Genomic DNA, 19,759 nt, shown 5'->3' on the forward strand with positions numbered 1-19,759 from the left:
ATATTTTAAAGATATCAAATTTAATTACGAATTCAACGAGATATGACATTCCATATTTGGACCAATATTTCGAATGTATCAAATACTGATATTTAAATCGCAAAAAAACAGAAAATCGATTTTCGGCAAAATCCAAAAATCATCATCAAAAATTGGAAAAAAAAATTAATTTTTTTTTGGTAAACACAGTTCGATTGGAAATTTAATTACGAATTCAACGAGATATGACATTCCATATTTGGACCCATATTTCGAATGTTCTGATCAAAATACTGATATTTAAATCGCAAAAAAACAGAAAATCGATTTTCGGCAAAATCCAAAAATCATCATCAAAAATTGGAAAAAATTTAAAAAAAATTATTTTTTTTGGTAAACACAGTTTGATTGGAAATTTAATTACGAATTCAACGAGATATGACATTCCATATTTGGACCATATTTCGAATGTTCTGATAAAAATACTGATATTTAAATCGCAAAAAAAAAAAAATCGATTTTCGGCAAAATCCAAAAATCATCATCAAAAATTGGAAAAAATTAAAAAAAAAATTTTTTTTGTAAAACAGTTTGATTGGAAATTTAATTACGAATTCAACGAGATATGACATTCCATATTTGGACCCATATTTCGAATGTTCTGATCAAAATACTGATATTTAAATCGCAAAAAAAAAAAAAACGATTTTCGGACAAAATCCAAAAATCATCATCAAAAATTGGAAAAAATTTAAAAAAAATTTTTTTTTTTTTTAAACACAGTTCGATTGGAAATTTAATTACGAATTCAACGAGATATGATATTCCATATTTGGACCATATTTCGAAATGTTCTGATCAAAATACTGATATTTAAATCGCAAAAAAACAGAAAATCGATTTTCGGCAAAATCCAAAAATCATCATCAAAAATTGGAAAAAATTTAAAAAAAATTATTTTTTTTGGTAAACACAGTTTGATTGGAAATTTAATTACGAATTCAACGAGATATGACATTCCATATTTGGACCCATATTTTCGAATGTTCTGATCAAAATACTGATATTTAAATCGCAAAAAAACAGAAAATCGATTTTCGGACAAAATCCAAAAATCATCATCAAAAATTGGAAAAAATTAAAAAAATTATTTTTTTTTGGTAAACACAGTTCGATTGGAAATTTAATTACGAATTCAACGAGATATGACATTCCATATTTGGACCATATTTTCGAATGTTCTGATCAAAATACTGATATTTAAATCGCAAAAAAACAGAAAATCATTTTCGGCAAAATCCAAAAATCATCATCAAAAATTGGAAAAAAATTAAAAAAAAATTTTTTTTTGTAAACACAGTTTGATTGGAAATTTAATTACGAATTCAACGAGATATGACATTCCATATTTGGACCATATTTCGAATGTTCTGATCAAAATACTGATATTTAAATCGCAAAAAAACAGAAAATCGATTTTCGGACAAAATCCAAAAATCATCATCAAAATTGGAAAAATTTAAAAAAAAATTCTTTTTTTTGTAACACAGTTTGATTGGAATTTAATTACGAATTCAACGAGATATGACATTCCATATTTGGACCATATTTCGAATGTTCTGATCAAAATACTGATATTTAAATCGCAAAAAAACAGAAAATCGATTTTCGGCAAAATCCAAAAATCATCATCAAAAATTGGAAAAAATTAAAAAAAATTTTTTTTTGGTAAACACAGTTTGATTGGAAATTTAATTACGAATTCAACGAGATATGACATTCCATATTTGGACCATATTTCGAATGTTCTGATCAAAATACTGATATTTAAATCGCAAAAAAACAGAAAATCGATTTTCGGCAAAATCCAAAAATCATCATCAAAAATTGGAAAAAATTAAAAAAAATTATTTTTTTTGGTAAACACAGTTTGATTGGAAATTTAATTACGAATTCAACGAGATATGACATTCCATATTTGGACCCATATTTCGAATGTTCTGATCAAAATACTGATATTTAAATCGCAAAAAAACAGAAAATCGATTTTCGGCAAAATCCAAAAATCATCATCAAAAATTGGAAAAATTAAAAAAAAAAATTTTTTTTGGTAAACACAGTTTTGGAAATTTAATTACGAATTCAACGAGATATGACATTCCATATTTGGACCCATATTTCGAATGTTCTGATCAAAATACTGATATTTAAATCGCAAAAAAACAGAAAATCGATTTTCGGACAAAATCCAAAAATCATCATCAAAAATTGGAAAAAATTAAAAAAAAATTATTTTTTTTGGTAAACACAGTTTGATTGGAAATTTAATTACGAATTCAACGAGATATGACATTCCATATTTGGACCATATTTCGAATGTTCTGATCAAAATACTGATATTTAAATCGCAAAAAAACAGAAAATCGATTTTCGGACAAAATCCAAAAATCATCATCAAAAATTGGAAAAAATTTAAAAAAAATATTTTTTTTGGTAAACACAGTTTGATTGGAAATTTAATTACGAATTCAACGAGATATGACATTCCATATTTGGACCCATATTTCGAATGTTCTGATCAAAATACTGATATTTAAATCGCAAAAAAACAGAAAATCGATTTTCGGACAAAATCCAAAAATCATCAAAAATTGGAAAAAATTAAAAAAAAACATTTTTTTTTGGTAAACACAGTTTGATTGGAAATTTAATTACGAATTCAACGAGATATGACATTCCATATTTGGACCATATATTTCGAATGTTCTGATCAAAATACTGATATTTAAATCGCAAAAAAACAGAAAATCGATTTTCGGCAAAATCCAAAAATCATCATCAAAAATTGGAAAAAATTAAAAAATTTTTTTTTGGTAAACACAGTTCGATTGGAAATTTAATTACGAATTCAACGAGATATGACATTCCATATTTGGACCCATTTCGAATGTTCTGATCAAAATACTGATATTTAAATCGCAAAAAAACAGAAAATCGATTTTCGGCAAAATCCAAAAATCATCATCAAAAATTGGAAAAAATTTAAAAAAAATTCTTTTTTTTTTGTAAACACAGTTTGATTGGAAATTTAATTACGAATTCAACGAGATATGACATTCCATATTTGGACCCATATTTCGAATGTTCTGATCAAAATACTGATATTTAAATCGCAAAAAAACAGAAAATCGATTTTCGGACAAAATCCAAAAATCATCATCAAAAATTGGAAAAAATTTAAAAAAAAATTTTTTTTGGTAAACACAGTTCGATTGGAAATTTAATTACGAATTCAACGAGATATGACATTCCATATTTGGACCCATATTTCGAATGTTCTGATCAAAATACTGATATTTAAATCGCAAAAAAACAGAAAATCGATTTTCGGACAAAATCCAAAAATCATCATCAAAAATTGGAAAAAATTAAAAAAATCATTTTTTTTGTAAACACAGTTGATTGGAAATTTAATTACGAATTCAACGAGATATGACATTCCATATTTGGACCCATATTTCGAATGTTCTGATCAAAATACTGATATTTAAATCGCAAAAAAACAGAAAATCGATTTTCGGACAAAATCCAAAAATCATCATCAAAAATTGGAAAAAATTAAAAAAAAAAACATTTTTTTTGGTAAACACAGTTGATTGGAAATTTAATTACGAATCAACGAGATATGACATTCCATATTTGGACCCATATTCGAATTTCTGATCAAATACTGATATTTAAATCGCAAAAAAAACAGAAAATCGATTTTCGGACAAAATCCAAAAATCATCATCAAAAATTGAAAAAATTAAAAAAAAATCATTTTTTTGTAAACACAGTTGATTGGAAATTTAATTACGAATTCAACGAGATAGACATTCCCATATTTGGACCCATATTTCAAATGTTCTATCAAAATACTGATATTTAAATCGCAAAAAAAACAGAAAATCGATTTTCGGACAAAATCCAAAAATCATCATCAAAATTGAAAAAATTAAAAAAAAAAATTCTTTTTTTGGTAAACACAAGTTGATTGGAAATTTAATTACGAATTCAACGAGATATGACATTCCCATATTTGGACCCATATTTCGAAATGTTCTGATCAAAATACTGATATTTAAATCGCAAAAAAAACAGAAAATCGATTTCGGACAAAATCCAAAAATCATCATCAAAAATTGGAAAAAAATTTTAAAAAATGCATTTTTTTTGTAAACACAGTTTGATTGAAATTTAATTACGAATTCAACGAGATATACATTCCATATTGACCATATTCAAATGTTCTGTCAAAATACTATATTAAATCGCAAAAAAAACAGAAAATCGATTTCGGACAAAATCCAAAAATCATCATCAAAAATGAAAAAAATTTAAAAAAATCATTTTTTTGGTAAACACAGTTGATTGGAAATTTAATACGAATTCAACGAGATATACATTCCATATTTGGACCCATATTTCGAATGTTCTGATCAAAATACTGATATTTAAATCGCAAAAAAACAGAAAATCGATTTTCGGACAAAATCCAAAAATCATCATCAAAAATTGAAAAAATTAAAAAAAAATTCATTTTTTTTGTAAACACAGTTGATTGGAAATTTAATTACGAATTCAACGAGATATGACATTCCATATTTGGACCCATATTTCAAATGTTCTGATCAAAATACTATATTAAATCGCAAAAAAAAACAAAAATCGATTTCGGACAAAATCCAAAAATCATCATCAAAAATTGGAAAAAATTTAAAAAAATCATTTTTTTGGTAAACACAGTTTGATTGGAATTAATTACGAATTCAACGAGATATGACATTCCATATTGGACCATATTCAATTTCTGATCAAAATACTGATATTTAAATCGCAAAAAAAACAGAAAATCGATTTTCGACAAAATCCAAAAATCATCATCAAAAATTGAAAAAATTTAAAAAAAAATTCATTTTTTTGGTAACACAGTTCGATGAAAATTAATTACGAATTCAACGAATATGACATTCCATATTTGACCCATATTTCAAATGTTCTGATCAAAATACTGATATTTAAATCGCAAAAAACAGAAAATCGATTTCGGCAAAATCCAAAAATCATCATCAAAATTGGAAAAAAAATAAAAAATCATTTTTTGTAAACACATTGATTGGAAATTTAATTACGAATCAACGAGATATGACATTCCATATTGGACCCATATTCGAATGTTCTGATCAAAATACTGATATTAAATCGCAAAAAACAGAAAATCGATTTTCGGCCAAAATCCAAAATCATCATCAAAATGAAAAAATTTAAAAAAAATCATTTTTTTGTAAACACAGTTGATTGGAAATTTAATTACAATTCAACGAGATATGACATTCCATATTTGACCATATTCGAATGTTCTGATCAAAATACTATATAAATCGCAAAAAACAAAAATCGATTTTGGCAAAATCCAAAATCATCATCAAAAATTGGAAAAAATTAAAAAAAATCAATTTTTTGTAACACAGTTGATTGGAAATTAATTACGAATTAACGAGATATGACATTCCATATTGGACCCATATTCAATGTCTGATCAAAATACTGATATTTAAATCGCAAAAAAACAGAAAATCATTTCGGCAAAATCCAAAAATCATCATCAAAAAGGAAAAAATTTGAAAAAAAATAATTTTTTTGTAACACAGTTGATTGGAAATTAATTACGAATCAACGAGATAGACTTCCAATTTCGACCAATATTCAATGTTCTGTCAAAATACTGATATTTAAATCGCAAAAACAAAAATCGATTTTCGGCCAAAATTCAAAATCATCATCAAAAATTGGAAAAAATTGAAAAAAAAATCATTTTTTTGTAAACACAGTTCGATTGGAAATTTAATTACGAATTCAACGAGATATGACATTCCATATTTGGACCATATTCGAATGTTCTGATCAAAATACTGATATTTAAATCGCAAAAAAACAGAAAATCAATTTTCGGCCAAAATCCAAAAATCATCATCAAAAATTGGAAAAAAATTGAAAAAAAAAATCATTTTTTTGGTAAACACAGTTTGATTGGAAATTTAATTAGAATTCAACGAGATATGACATTCATATTTGGACCAATATTTCGAATGTTCTGATCAAAAATACTGATATTTAAATCGCAAAAAACAGAAAATCAATTTTGGGCCAAAATCCAAAAATCATATCAAAAATTGGAAAAATTTGAAAAAAATTATTTTTTTGGTAAACACAGTTCGATTGGAAATTTAATTACGAATTCAACGAGATATGACATTCCATATTTGACCATATTTCGAATGTTCTGATCAAAATACTGATATTTAAATCGCAAAAAACAAGAAAATCAATTTTCGGCCAAAATTCAACAATCATCATCAAAAATTGGAAAAAATTGAAAAAAAAAATTTTTTTTTTTGTAAACACAGTTGATTGGAAATTTAATTATGAATTCAACGAATATGACATTCCATATTTGGACCATATTTCGAATGTTCTGATCAAAATACTGATATTTAAATCGCAAAAAAACAGAAAATCAATTTCGGCCAAAATCCAAAAATCATATCAAAAATTGGAAAAAATTGAAAAAAAATTAATTTTTTTTGTAAACACAGTTCGATTGGAAATTTAATTACGAATTCAACGAGATATGACATTCCATATTCGACCATATTCGAATGTTCTGATCAAAATACTGATATTTAAATCGCAAAAAAACAGAAAATCAATTTTCGGCCAAAATTCAACAATCATCATCAAAAATTGGAAAAAATTGAAAAAAAAATAATTTTTTTTGGTAAACACAGTTCGATTGGAAATTTAATTATGAATTCACGAGATATGACATTCCATATTTGGACCATATTCGAATGTTCTGATCAAAATACTGATATTAAATCGCAAAAAAACAGAAAATCAATTTTCGGCCAAAATCCAAAATCATCATCAAAAATTGGAAAAAATTTGAAAAAAAAATTATTTTTTTTGGTAAACACAGTTCGATTGGAAATTTAATTATGAATTCAACGAGATATGACTTTCATATTTGGACCATATTTCGAATGTTCTGATCAAAATACTGATATTTAAATCGCAAAAAAACAGAAAATCAATTTCGGCCAAAATCCAAAAATCATCATTAAAATTGGAAAAAATTTGAAAAAAAAATTAATTTTTTTTGGTAACACAGTTGATTGGAAATTTAATTACGAATTCAACGAGATATGACATTCCATATTTGGACCAATATTTCGAATCAAAATACTGATATTTAAATCGCAAAAAAACAGAAAATCAATTTTCGGACAAAATCCAAAAATCATCATCAAAAAAGGAAAAAAATTAAAAAAAAAAACATTTTTTTTGGTAAACACAGTTCGATGGAAATTAATTACGAATCAACGAGATATGACATTCCATATTTGACCAATATTTCGAATGTCTGATCAAAATACTGATATTTAAATCGCAAAAAACAGAAATCAATTTGGCCAAAATCCTAAAATCATCATCAAAAACTGGAAAAAATTGAAAAAAAAACATTTTTTGGTAAACACAGTTCGATTGGAAATTAATTACGAATTCAACGAGATATACATTCCATATTTGGACCAATATTTCGAATGTTCTGATCAAAATACTGATATTTAAATCGCAAAAAAACAGAAAATCAATTTTCGGCCAAAATCCAAAAATCATCATCAAATTTGGAAAAAATTTGAAAAAAAAATATTTTTTTTTGGTAAACACAGTTCGATTGGAAATTTAATTATGAATTCATCGAGATATGACATTCCATATTTGGACCACTATTTCGAATGTTCTGATCAAAATACTGATATTTAAATCGCAAAAAAACAGAAAATCAATTTTCGGACAAAATCCAAAAATCATCATCAAGAACTGGAAAAAATTTGAAAAAAAATGAATTTTTTTTGTAAGCACAGTTCGATTGGAAATTTAATTACGAATTTAACGAGATATGACATTCCATATTTGGACCCATATTTCGAATGTTCTGATCAAAATACTGCTTTTTAAATCGCAAAAAAACAGAAAATCGATTTTCGGACAAAAAATCATCATCAAAAATTGGAAAAAATTAAAAATAAAATTCATTTTTTTTCTGTAAGCACAGTTCGATTGGAAATTTAATTACGAATTTAACGAGATATGACATTCCATATTTGGACCATATTTCGAATGTTCTGATCAAAATACGATATTTAATCGCAAAAAAATAGAAAATCGATTTCGGACAAAATCCAAAAATCATCATCAAAAATTGGAAAAAATTAAAAAAAAAAATTCTTTTTTTGTAAGCACAGTTTGATTGGAATTTAATTACGATTAACGAGATATGACATTCCATATTTGGACCATATTTCGAATGTTCTGATCAAAATACTGCTTTTAAATCGCAAAAAAAAGAAAATCGATTTTCGGACAAAATCCAAAATCATCATCAAAATTGGAAAAAATAAAAAAAATGCATTTTTTTTGTAAGCACAGTTCGATTGGAAATTTAATTACGAATTTAACGAGATATGACATTCCATATTTGGACCCATATTTCGAATGTTCTGATCAAAATACGGATATTTAAATCGCAAAAAAACAGAAAATCGATTTTCGGACAAAAATCATCATCAAAAATTGGAAAAAATTAAAAAAAAAAGCATTTTTTTTGTAAGCACAGTTCGATTGGAAATTTAATTACGAATTTAACGAGATATGACATTCCATATTTGGACCCATATTTCGAATGTTCTGATCAAAATACTGCTTTTTAAATCGCAAAAAAACAGAAAATCGATTTTCGGACAAAATCCAAAAATCATCATCAAAAATTGGAAAAAATTAAAAAAAAAATGCATTTTTTTTGTAAGCACAGTTTGATTGGAAATTTAATTACGAATTTAACGAAATATGACATTCCATATTTGGACCCATATTTCGAATGTTCTGATCAAAATACGGATATTATATCGCAAAAAACAGAAAATCGATTTTCGGACAAAATCCAAAAATCATCATCAAAAATTGGAAAAAAATTCATTTTTTTTGTAAGCACAGTTGATTGGAAATTTAATTACGAATTTAACGAGATATGACATTCCATATTTGGACCATATTTCGAATGTTCTGATCAAAATACGGATATTTAAATCGCAAAAAAACAGAAAATCGATTTTCGGACAAAATCATCATCAAAAATTGGAAAAAATTAAAAAAAAAGCATTTTTTTGTAAGCACAGTTCGATTGGAAATTTAATTACGAATTTAACGAGATATGACATTCCATATTTGGACCCATATTTCAAATGTTCTGATCAAAATACTGCTTTTAAATCGCAAAAAAACAGAAAATCGATTTTCGGACAAAATCCAAAAATCATCATCAAAATTGGAAAAAATTAAAAAAAATGATTTTTTTTGTAAGCACAGTTCGATTGGAAATTTAATTACGAATTTAACGAGATATGACATTCCATATTTGACCCATATTTCGAATGTTCTGATCAAAATACTGCTTTTAAATCGCAAAAAAACAGAAAATCGATTTTCGGACAAAAAATCATCATCAAAAATTGGAAAAATTAAAAAAAAATCATTTTTTTTTGTAAGCACAGTTCGATTGGAAATTTAATTACGAATTAACGAGATATGACATTCCATATTTGGACCCATATTTCGAATGTTCTGATCAAAATACGATATTTAAATCGCAAAAAACAGAAAATCGATTTCGGACAAAATCAAAATCATCATCAAAAATTGGAAAAAATTAAAAAAAAATTCTTTTTTTTGTAAGCACAGTTGATTGGAAATTTAATTACGATTAACGAGATATGACATTCCATATTTGGACCCATATTTCGAATGTTCTGATCAAAATACTGATTTTTAAATCGCAAAAAAACAGAAAATCGATTTTCGGACAAAATCCAAAAATCATCATCAAAAATTGGAAAAAATTAAAAAAAAAATCATTTTTTTTGTAAGCACAGTTTGATTGGAAATTTAATTACGAATTAACGAGATATGACATTCCATATTTGGACCCATATTTCGAATGTTCTGATCAAAATACTGCTTTTAAATCGCAAAAAAAAGAAAATCGATTTTCGGACAAAATCCAAAAATCATCACAAAAATTGGAAAAAATTAAAAAAAAAAATGCATTTTTTGTAAGCACAGTTCGATTGGAAATTTAATTACGAATTAACGAGATATGACATTCCATATTTGGACCCATATTTCGAATGTTCTGATCAAAATACTGATTTTAATCGCAAAAAAACAGAAAATCGATTTTCGGACAAAAAATCATCATCAAAAATTGGAAAAATTAAAAAAAAATTCATTTTTTTTGTAAGCACAGTTCGATTGGAAATTTAATTACGAATTAACGAGATATGACATTCCATATTTGGACCATATTTCGAATGTTCTGATCAAAATACGGATATTTAAATCGCAAAAAAACAGAAAATCGATTTTCGGACAAAATCCAAAATCATCATCAAAAATTGGAAAAAATTAAAAAAAAATCTTTTTTTTGTAAGCACAGTTGATTGGAAATTTAATTACGATTTAACGAGATATGACATTCCATATTTGGACCCATATTCGAATGTTCTGATCAAAATACTGTTTTAAATCGCAAAAAATAGAAAATCGATTTCGGACAAAATCCAAAAATCATCATCAAAAATTGGAAAAAATAAAAAAAATGCATTTTTTTTGTAAGCACAGTTCGATTGGAAATTTAATTACGAATTTAACGAGATATGACATTCCATTTTGGACCATATTTCGAATGTTCTGATCAAAATACGGATATTTAAATCGCAAAAAACAGAAAATCGATTTTCGGACAAAAATCATCATCAAAAATTGGAAAAAATTAAAAAAAAAAGCATTTTTTTTGTAAGCACAGTTCGATTGGAAATTTAATTACGAATTTAACGAGATATGACATTCCATATTTGGACCCATATTTCGAATGTTCTGATCAAAATACTGCTTTTTAAATCGCAAAAAAACAGAAAATCGATTTTCGGACAAAATCCAAAAATCATCATCAAAATTGGAAAAAATTAAAAAAAAATGCATTTTTTTTGTAAGCACAGTTGATTGGAAATTTAATTACGAATTTAACGAATATGACATTCCATATTTGGACCCATATTTCGAATGTTCTGATCAAAATACGGATATTTAAATCGCAAAAAAACAGAAAATCGATTTTCGGACAAAATCCAAAAATCATCATCAAAAATTGGAAAAAAATTCATTTTTTTTGTAAGCACAGTTTGATTGGAAATTTAATTACGAATTTAACGAGATATGACATTCCATATTTGACCCATATTTCGAATGTTCTGATCAAAATACTGCTTTTAAATCGCAAAAAACAGAAAATCGATTTTCAGACAAAATCCAAAAATCATCATCAAAAATTGGAAAAAATTAAAAAAAAAATGTATTTTTTTTGTAAGCACAGTTGATTGGAAATTTAATTACGAATTTAACGAGATATGACATTCTATATTGGACCCATATTTCGAATGTTCTGATCAAAATACGGATATTTAAATCGCAAAAAAACAGAAAATCGATTTTCGGACAAAATCCAAAAATCATCATCAAAAATTGGAAAAATTAAAAAAAAATTCTTTTTTTTTTGTAAGCACAGTTTGATTGGAAATTTAATTACGAATTTAACGAGATATGACATTCCATATTTGGACCCATATTTCGAATGTTCTGATCAAAATACGGATATTTAAATCGCAAAAAAACAGAAAATCGATTTTCGGACAAAATCCAAAAATCATCATCAAAAATTGGGAAAAATTAAAAAAAAAATTCTTTTTTTTTGTAAGCACAGTTCGATTGGAAATTTAATTACGAATTTAACGAGATATGACATTCCATATTTGGACCCATATTTCGAATGTTCTGATCAAAATACGGATATTTAAATCGCAAAAAAACAGAAAATCGATTTTCGGACAAAATCCAAAAATCATCATCAAAAATTGGAAAAAATTAAAAAAAAAATTCATTTTTTTTTGTAAGCACAGTTTGATTGGAAATTTAATTACGAATTTAACGAGATATGACATTCCATATTTGGACCCATATTTCGAACGTTCTGATCAAAATACTGATATTTAAATCGCAAAAAAACAGAAAATCGATTTTCGGACAAAATCCAAAAATCATCATCAAAAATTTGAAAAAAATTTAAAAAAAAATTCATTTTTTTTTGTATGCACAGTTTGATTGGAAATTTAATTACGAATTTAACGAGATATGACATTCCATATTTGGACCCTTATTTCGAATGTTCTGATCAAAATACGGATATTTAAATCGCAAAAAAACAGAAAATCGATTTTCAGACAAAATCCAAAAATCATCATCAAAAATTGGAAAAAATTTAAAAAAAAATGCATTTTTTTTTGTAAGCACAGTTTGATTGGAAATTTAATTACGAATTTAACGAGATATGACATTCTATATTTGGACCCATATTTCGAATGTTCTGATCAAAATACGGATATTTAAATCGCAAAAAAACAGAAAATCAATTTTCGGACAAAATCTAAAAATCATCATCAAAAATTGGAAAACATTTTTAAAAAAATGCATTTTTTTTTGTAAGCACAGTTTGATTGGAAATTTAATTACGAATTTAACGAGATATGACATTCCATATTTGGACCCATATTTCGAATGTTCTGATCAAAATACTGCTTTTAAATCGCAAAAAACAGAAAATCGATTTTCAGACAAAATCCAAAATCATCATCAAAAATTGGAAAAAATTAAAAAAAAAAATCATTTTTTTTTTGTAAGCACAGTTGATTGGAAATTTAATTACGAATTTAACGAGATATGACATTCTATATTTGGACCCATATTTCGAATGTTCTGATCAAAATACTGATATTTAAATCGCAAAAAAACAGAAAATCGATTTTCGGACAAAATCCAAAATCATCATCAAAAATTGGAAAAAATTAAAAAAAAAATTCTTTTTTTTTTGTAAACAAAGTTCGATTGGAAATTTAATTACGAATTTAACGAGATATGACATTCCATATTTGGACCCATATTTCGAATGTTCTGATCAAAATACGTATATTTAAATCGCAAAAAACAGAAAATCGATTTTCGGACAAAATCCAAAATCATCATCAAAAATTGGAAAAAATTAAAAAAAAATAAATTTTTTTTTTGTAAGCACAGTTCGATTGGAAATTTAATTACGAATTTAACGAGATATGACATTCCATATTTGGACCCATATTTCGAATGTTCTGATCAAAATACGGATATTTAAATCGCAAAAAACAGAAAATCGATTTTCGGACAAAATCCAAAATCATCATCAAAAATTGGAAAAAATTAAAAAAAAAATAATTTTTTTTTGTAAGCACAGTTCGATTGGAAATTTAATTACGAATTTAACGAGATATGACATTCCATATTTGGACCCATATATCGAATGTTCTGATCAAAATACGGATATTTAAATCGCAAAAAAACAGAAAATCGATTTTCGGACAAAATCCAAAATCATCATCAAAAATTGGAAAAAATAAAAAAAAAATTCATTTTTTTTTGTAAGCACAGTTCGATTGGAAATTTAATTACGAATTTAACGAGATATGACATTCCATATTTGGACCCATATTTCGAATGTTCTGATCAAAATACGGATATTTAAATCGCAAAAAAACAGAAAATCGATTTTCGGACAAAATCGACAAATCATCATCAAAAATTGGAAAAAATTAAAAAAAAAATTCTTTTTTTTTGTAAGCACAGTTTGATTGGAAATTTAATTACGAATTTAACGAGATATGACATTCCATATTTGGACCCATATTTCGAATGTTCTGATCAAAATACGGATATTTAAATCGCAAAAAAACAGAAAATCGATTTTCGGACAAAATCCAAAAATCATCATCAAAAATTGGAAAAAATTAAAAAAAAAATTCTTTTTTTTTGTAAGCACAGTTTGATTGGAAATTTAATTACGTATTTAACGAGATATGACATTCCATATTTGGACCCATATTTCGAATGTTCTGATCAAAATACGGATATTTAAATCGCAAAAAAACAGAAAATCGATTTTCGGACAAAATCCAAAAATCATCATCAAAAATTGGAATAAAATTCATTTTTTTTCTGTAAGCACAGTTCGATTGGAAATTTAATTACGAATTTAACGAGATATGACATTCCATATTTGGACCCATATTTCGAATGTTCTGATCAAAATACGGATATTTAAATCGCAAAAAAACAGAAAATCGATTTTCGGACAAAATCGACAAATCATCATCAAAAATTGGAAAAAATTAAAAAAAAAATTCTTTTTTTTTGTAAGCACAGTTTGATTGGAAATTTAATTACGTATTTAACGAGATATGACATTCCATATTTGGACCCATATTTCGAATGTTCTGATCAAAATACTGCTTTTTAAATCGCAAAAAAATAGAAAATCGATTTTCGGACAAAATCCAAAAATCATCATCAAAAATTGGAAAAAAATAAAAAAAAAATCATTTTTTTTTTGTACGCACAGTTGATTGGAAATTTAATTACGAATTCAACGAGATATGACATTCCATATTTGGACCCATATTTCGAATGTTCTGATCAAAATACTGATATTTAAATCGCAAAAAAACAGAAAATCGATTTTCGGACAAAATCCAAAAATCATCATCAAAAATTGGAAAAAATTAAAAAAAAATTCTTTTTTTTTTGTAAGCACAGTTCGATTGGAAATTTAATTACGAATTTAACGAGATATGACATTCCATATTTGGACCCATATTTCGAATGTTCTGATCAAAATACTGATATTTAAATCGCAAAAAAACAGAAAATCGATTTTCGGACAAAATCCAAAAATCATCATCAAAAATTGGAAAAAATTAAAAAAAAAATTCATTTTTTTTTGTAAGCACAGTTCGATTGGAAATTTAATTACGAATTTAACGAGATATGACATTCCATATTTGGACCCATATTTCGAATGTTCTGATCAAAATACGGATATTTAAATCGCAAAAAAACAGAAAATCGATTTTCGGACAAAATCCAAAAATCATCATCAAAAATTGGAAAAAATTAAAAAAAAAATAAATTTTTTTTTGTAAGCACAGTTCGATTGGAAATTTAATTACGAATTTAACGAGATATGACATTCCATATTTGGACCCATATATCGAATGTTCTGATCAAAATACGGATATTTAAATCGCAAAAAAACAGAAAATCGATTTTCGGACAAAATCCAAAAATCATCATCAAAAATTGGAATAAAATTCATTTTTTTTTGTAAGCACAGTTTGATTGGAAATTTAATTACGAATTTAACGAGATATGACATTCCATATTTGGACCCATATTTCAAATGTTCTGATCAAAATACGGATATTTAAATCGCAAAAAAACAGAAAATCGATTTTCGGACAAAATCCAAAAATCATCATCAAAAATTGGAAAAAATTAAAAAAAAAATTCATTTTTTTTTGTAAGCACAGTTTGATTGGAAATTTAATTACGAATTTAACGAGATATGACATTCCATATTTGGACCCATATTTCGAATGTTCTGATCAAAATACTGCTTTTTAAATCGCAAAAAAACAGAAAATCGATTTTCAGACAAAATCCAAAAATCATCATCAAAAATTGGAAAAAATTAAAAAAAAAAATCATTTTTTTTTTGTACGCACAGTTTGATTGGAAATTTAATTACGAATTTAACGAGATATGACATTCTATATTTGGACCCATATTTCGAATGTTCTGATCAAAATACGGATATTTAAATCGCAAAAAAACAGAAAATCGATTTTCGGACAAAATCCAAAAATCATCATCAAAAATTGGAAAAAATTAAAAAAAAAATTCTTTTTTTTTTTGTAAGCACAGTTCGATTGGAAATTTAATTACGAATTTAACGAGATATGACATTCCATATTTGGACCCATATTTCGAATGTTCTGATCAAAATACGGATATTTAAATCGCAAAAAAAAGAAAATCGATTTTCGGACAAAATCCAAAATCATCATCAAAAATTGGAAAAAATTAAAAAAAAATTCATTTTTTTTGTAAGCACAGTTCGATTGGAAATTTAATTACGAATTTAACGAGATATGACATTCCATATTTGGACCCATATTTCGAATGTTCTGATCAAAATACGGATATTTAAATCGCAAAAAAACAGAAAATCGATTTTCGGACAAAATCCAAAAATCATCATCAAAAATTGGAAAAAATTAAAAAAAAAATAAATTTTTTTTTGTAAGCACAGTTCGATTGGAAATTTAATTACGAATTTAACGAGATATGACATTCCATATTTGGACCCATATATCGAATGTTCTGATCAAAATACGGATATTTAAATCGCAAAAAAACAGAAAATCGATTTTCGGACAAAATCCAAATATCATCATCAAAAATTGGAAAAAATTAAAAAAAAAATTCTTTTTTTTTTGTAAGCACAGTTCGATTGGAAATTTAATTACGAATTTAACGAGATATGACACTCCATATTTGGACCCATATTTCGAATGTTCTTATCAAAATACTGATATTTAAATCGCAAAAAACAGAAAATCGATTTTCGGAAAAAATCCAAAAATCATCATCAAAAATTGGAAAAAAATAAAAAAAAATAAATTTTTTTTGTAAGCACAGTTCCATTGGAAATTTAATTACGAATTTAACGAGATATGACATTCCATATTTGGACCCATATTTCGAATGTTCTGATCAAAATACGTATATTTAAATCGCAAAAAAACAGAAAATCGATTTTCGGACAAAATCCAAAAATCATCATCAAAAATTGGAAAAAATTAAAAAAAAAATGCATTTTTTTTGTAAGCACAGTTTGATTGGAAATTTAATTACGAATTTAACGAAATATGACATTCCATATTTGGACCCATATTTCAAATGTTCTGATCAAAATACGGATATTTATATCGCAAAAAAACAGAAAATCGATTTTCGGACAAAATCCAAAAATCATCATCAAAAATTGGAAAAAAATTCATTTTTTTTTGTAAGCACAGTTTGATTGGAAATTTATTTACGAATTTAACGAGATATGACATTCCATATTTGGACCCATATTTCGAATGTTCTGATCAAAATACGGATATTTAAATCGCAAAAAAACAGAAAATCGATTTTCGGACAAAATCCAAAAATCATCATCAAAAATTGGAAAAAAATTCATTTTTTTTTGTAAGCACAGTTTGATTGGAAATTTAATTACGAATTTAACGAGATATGACATTCCATATTTGGACCCATATTTCGAATGTTCTGATCAAAATACAGATATTTAAGTCGCAAAAAAACAGAAAATCGATTTTCGGACAAAATCCAAAAATCATCTTCAAAAATTGGAAAAAATTAAAAAAAAAATAAATTTTTTTTTGTAAGCACAGTTCGATTGGAAATTTAATTACGAATTTAACGAGATATGACATTCCATATTTGGACCCATATTTCGAATGTTCTGATCAAAATACGGATATTTAAATCGCAAAAAAACAGAAAATCGATTTTCGGACAAAATCCAAAAATCATCATCAAAAATTGGAAAAAAATTCATTTTTTTTTGTAAGCACAGTTTGATTGGAAATTTAATTACGAATTTAACGAGATATGACATTCCATATTTGGACCCATATTTCAAATGTTCTGATCAAAATACGGATATTTAAATCGCAAAAAAACAGAAAATCGATTTTCGGACAAAATCCAAAAATCATCATCAAAAATTGGAAAAAATTAAAAAAAAAATTCATTTTTTTTTGTAAGCACAGTTTGATTGGAAATTTAATTACGAATTTAACGAGATATTACATTCCATATTTGGACCCATATTTCGAATGTTCTGATCAAAATACTGCTTTTTAAATCGCAAAAAAACAGAAAATCGATTTTCAGACAAAATCCAAAAATCATCATCAAAAATTGGAAAAAATTAAAAAAAAAATGAATTTTTTTTGTAAGCACAGTTTGATTGGAAATTTAATTACGAATTTAACGAGATATGACATTCCATATTTGGACCCATATTTCGAATGTTCTGATCAAAATACGTATATTTAAATCGCAAAAAAACAGAAAATCGATTTTCGGACAAAATCCAAAAATCATCATCAAAAATTGGAAAAAATTAAAAAAAAAATAAATTTTTTTTTGTAAGCACAGTTCGATTGGAAATTTAATTACGAATTTAACGAGATATGACATTCCATATTTGGACCCATATTACGAATGTTCTGATCAAAATACGGATATTTAAATCGCAAAAAAACAGAAAATCGATTTTCGGACAAAATCCAAAAATCATCATCAAAAATTGGAAAAAATTAAAAAAAAAATAAATTTTTTTTTGTAAGCACAGTTCGATTGGAAATTTAATTAAGAATTTAACGAGATATGACATTCCATATTTGGACCCATATTTCGAATGTTCTGATCAAAATACGGATATTTAAATCGCAAAAAAACAGAAAATCGATTTTCGGACAAAATCCAAAAATCATCATCAAAAATTGGAAAAAATTAAAAAAAAAATTCATTTTTTTTTGTAAGCACAGTTTGATTGGAAATTTAATTACGAATTTAACGAGATATGACATTCCATATTTGGACCCATATTTCGAATGTTCTGATCAAAATACGGATATTTAAATCGCAAAAAAACAGAAAATCGATTTTCGGACAAAATCCAAAAATCATCATCAAAAATTGGAAAAAATTAAAAAAAAAATTCATTTTTTTTTGTAAGCACAGTTTGATTGGAAATTTAATTACGAATTTAACGAGATATGACATTCCATATTTGGACCCATATTTCGAATGTTCTGATCAAAATACGGATATTTAAATCGCAAAAAAACAGAAAATCGATTTTCGGACAAAATCCAAAAATCATCATCAAAAATTGGAAAAAAATTCATTTTTTTTTGTAAGCACAGTTTGATTGGAAATTTAATTACGAATTTAACGAGATATGACATTCCATTATTGGACCCATATTTCAAATGTTCTGATCAAAATACGGATATTTAAATCGCAAAAAAACAGAAAATCGATTTTCGGACAAAATCCAAAAATCATCATCAAAAATTGGAAAAAATTAAAAAAAAAATTCATTTTTTTTTGTAAGCACAGTTTGATTGGAAATTTAATTACGAATTTAACGAGATATGACATTCCATATTTGGACCCATATTTCGAATGTTCTGATCAAAATACTGCTTTTTAAATCGCAAAAAAACAGAAAATCGATTTTCAGACAAAATCCAAAAATCATCATCAAAAATTGGAAAAAATTAAAAAAAAAATCATTTTTTTTTTGTACGCACAGTTTGATTGGAAATTTAATTACGAATTTAACGAGATATGACATTCTATATTTGGACCCATATTTCGAATGTTCTGATCAAAATACGGATATTTAAATCGCAAAAAAACAGAAGATCGATTTTCGGACAAAATCCAAAAATCATCATCAAAAATTGGAAAAAATTAAAAAAAAAATCATTTTTTTTTTGTAAGCACAGTTTGATTGGAAATTTAATTACGAATTCAACGAGATATGACATTCCATATTTGGACCCATATTTCGAATGTTCTGATCAAAATACTGATATTTAAATCGCAAAAAAAC

This window comes from Drosophila teissieri, chromosome 2R (assembly GCF_016746235.2).
Source record: "Drosophila teissieri strain GT53w chromosome 2R, Prin_Dtei_1.1, whole genome shotgun sequence".
Classification (NCBI taxonomy): domain Eukaryota; kingdom Metazoa; phylum Arthropoda; class Insecta; order Diptera; family Drosophilidae; genus Drosophila; species Drosophila teissieri.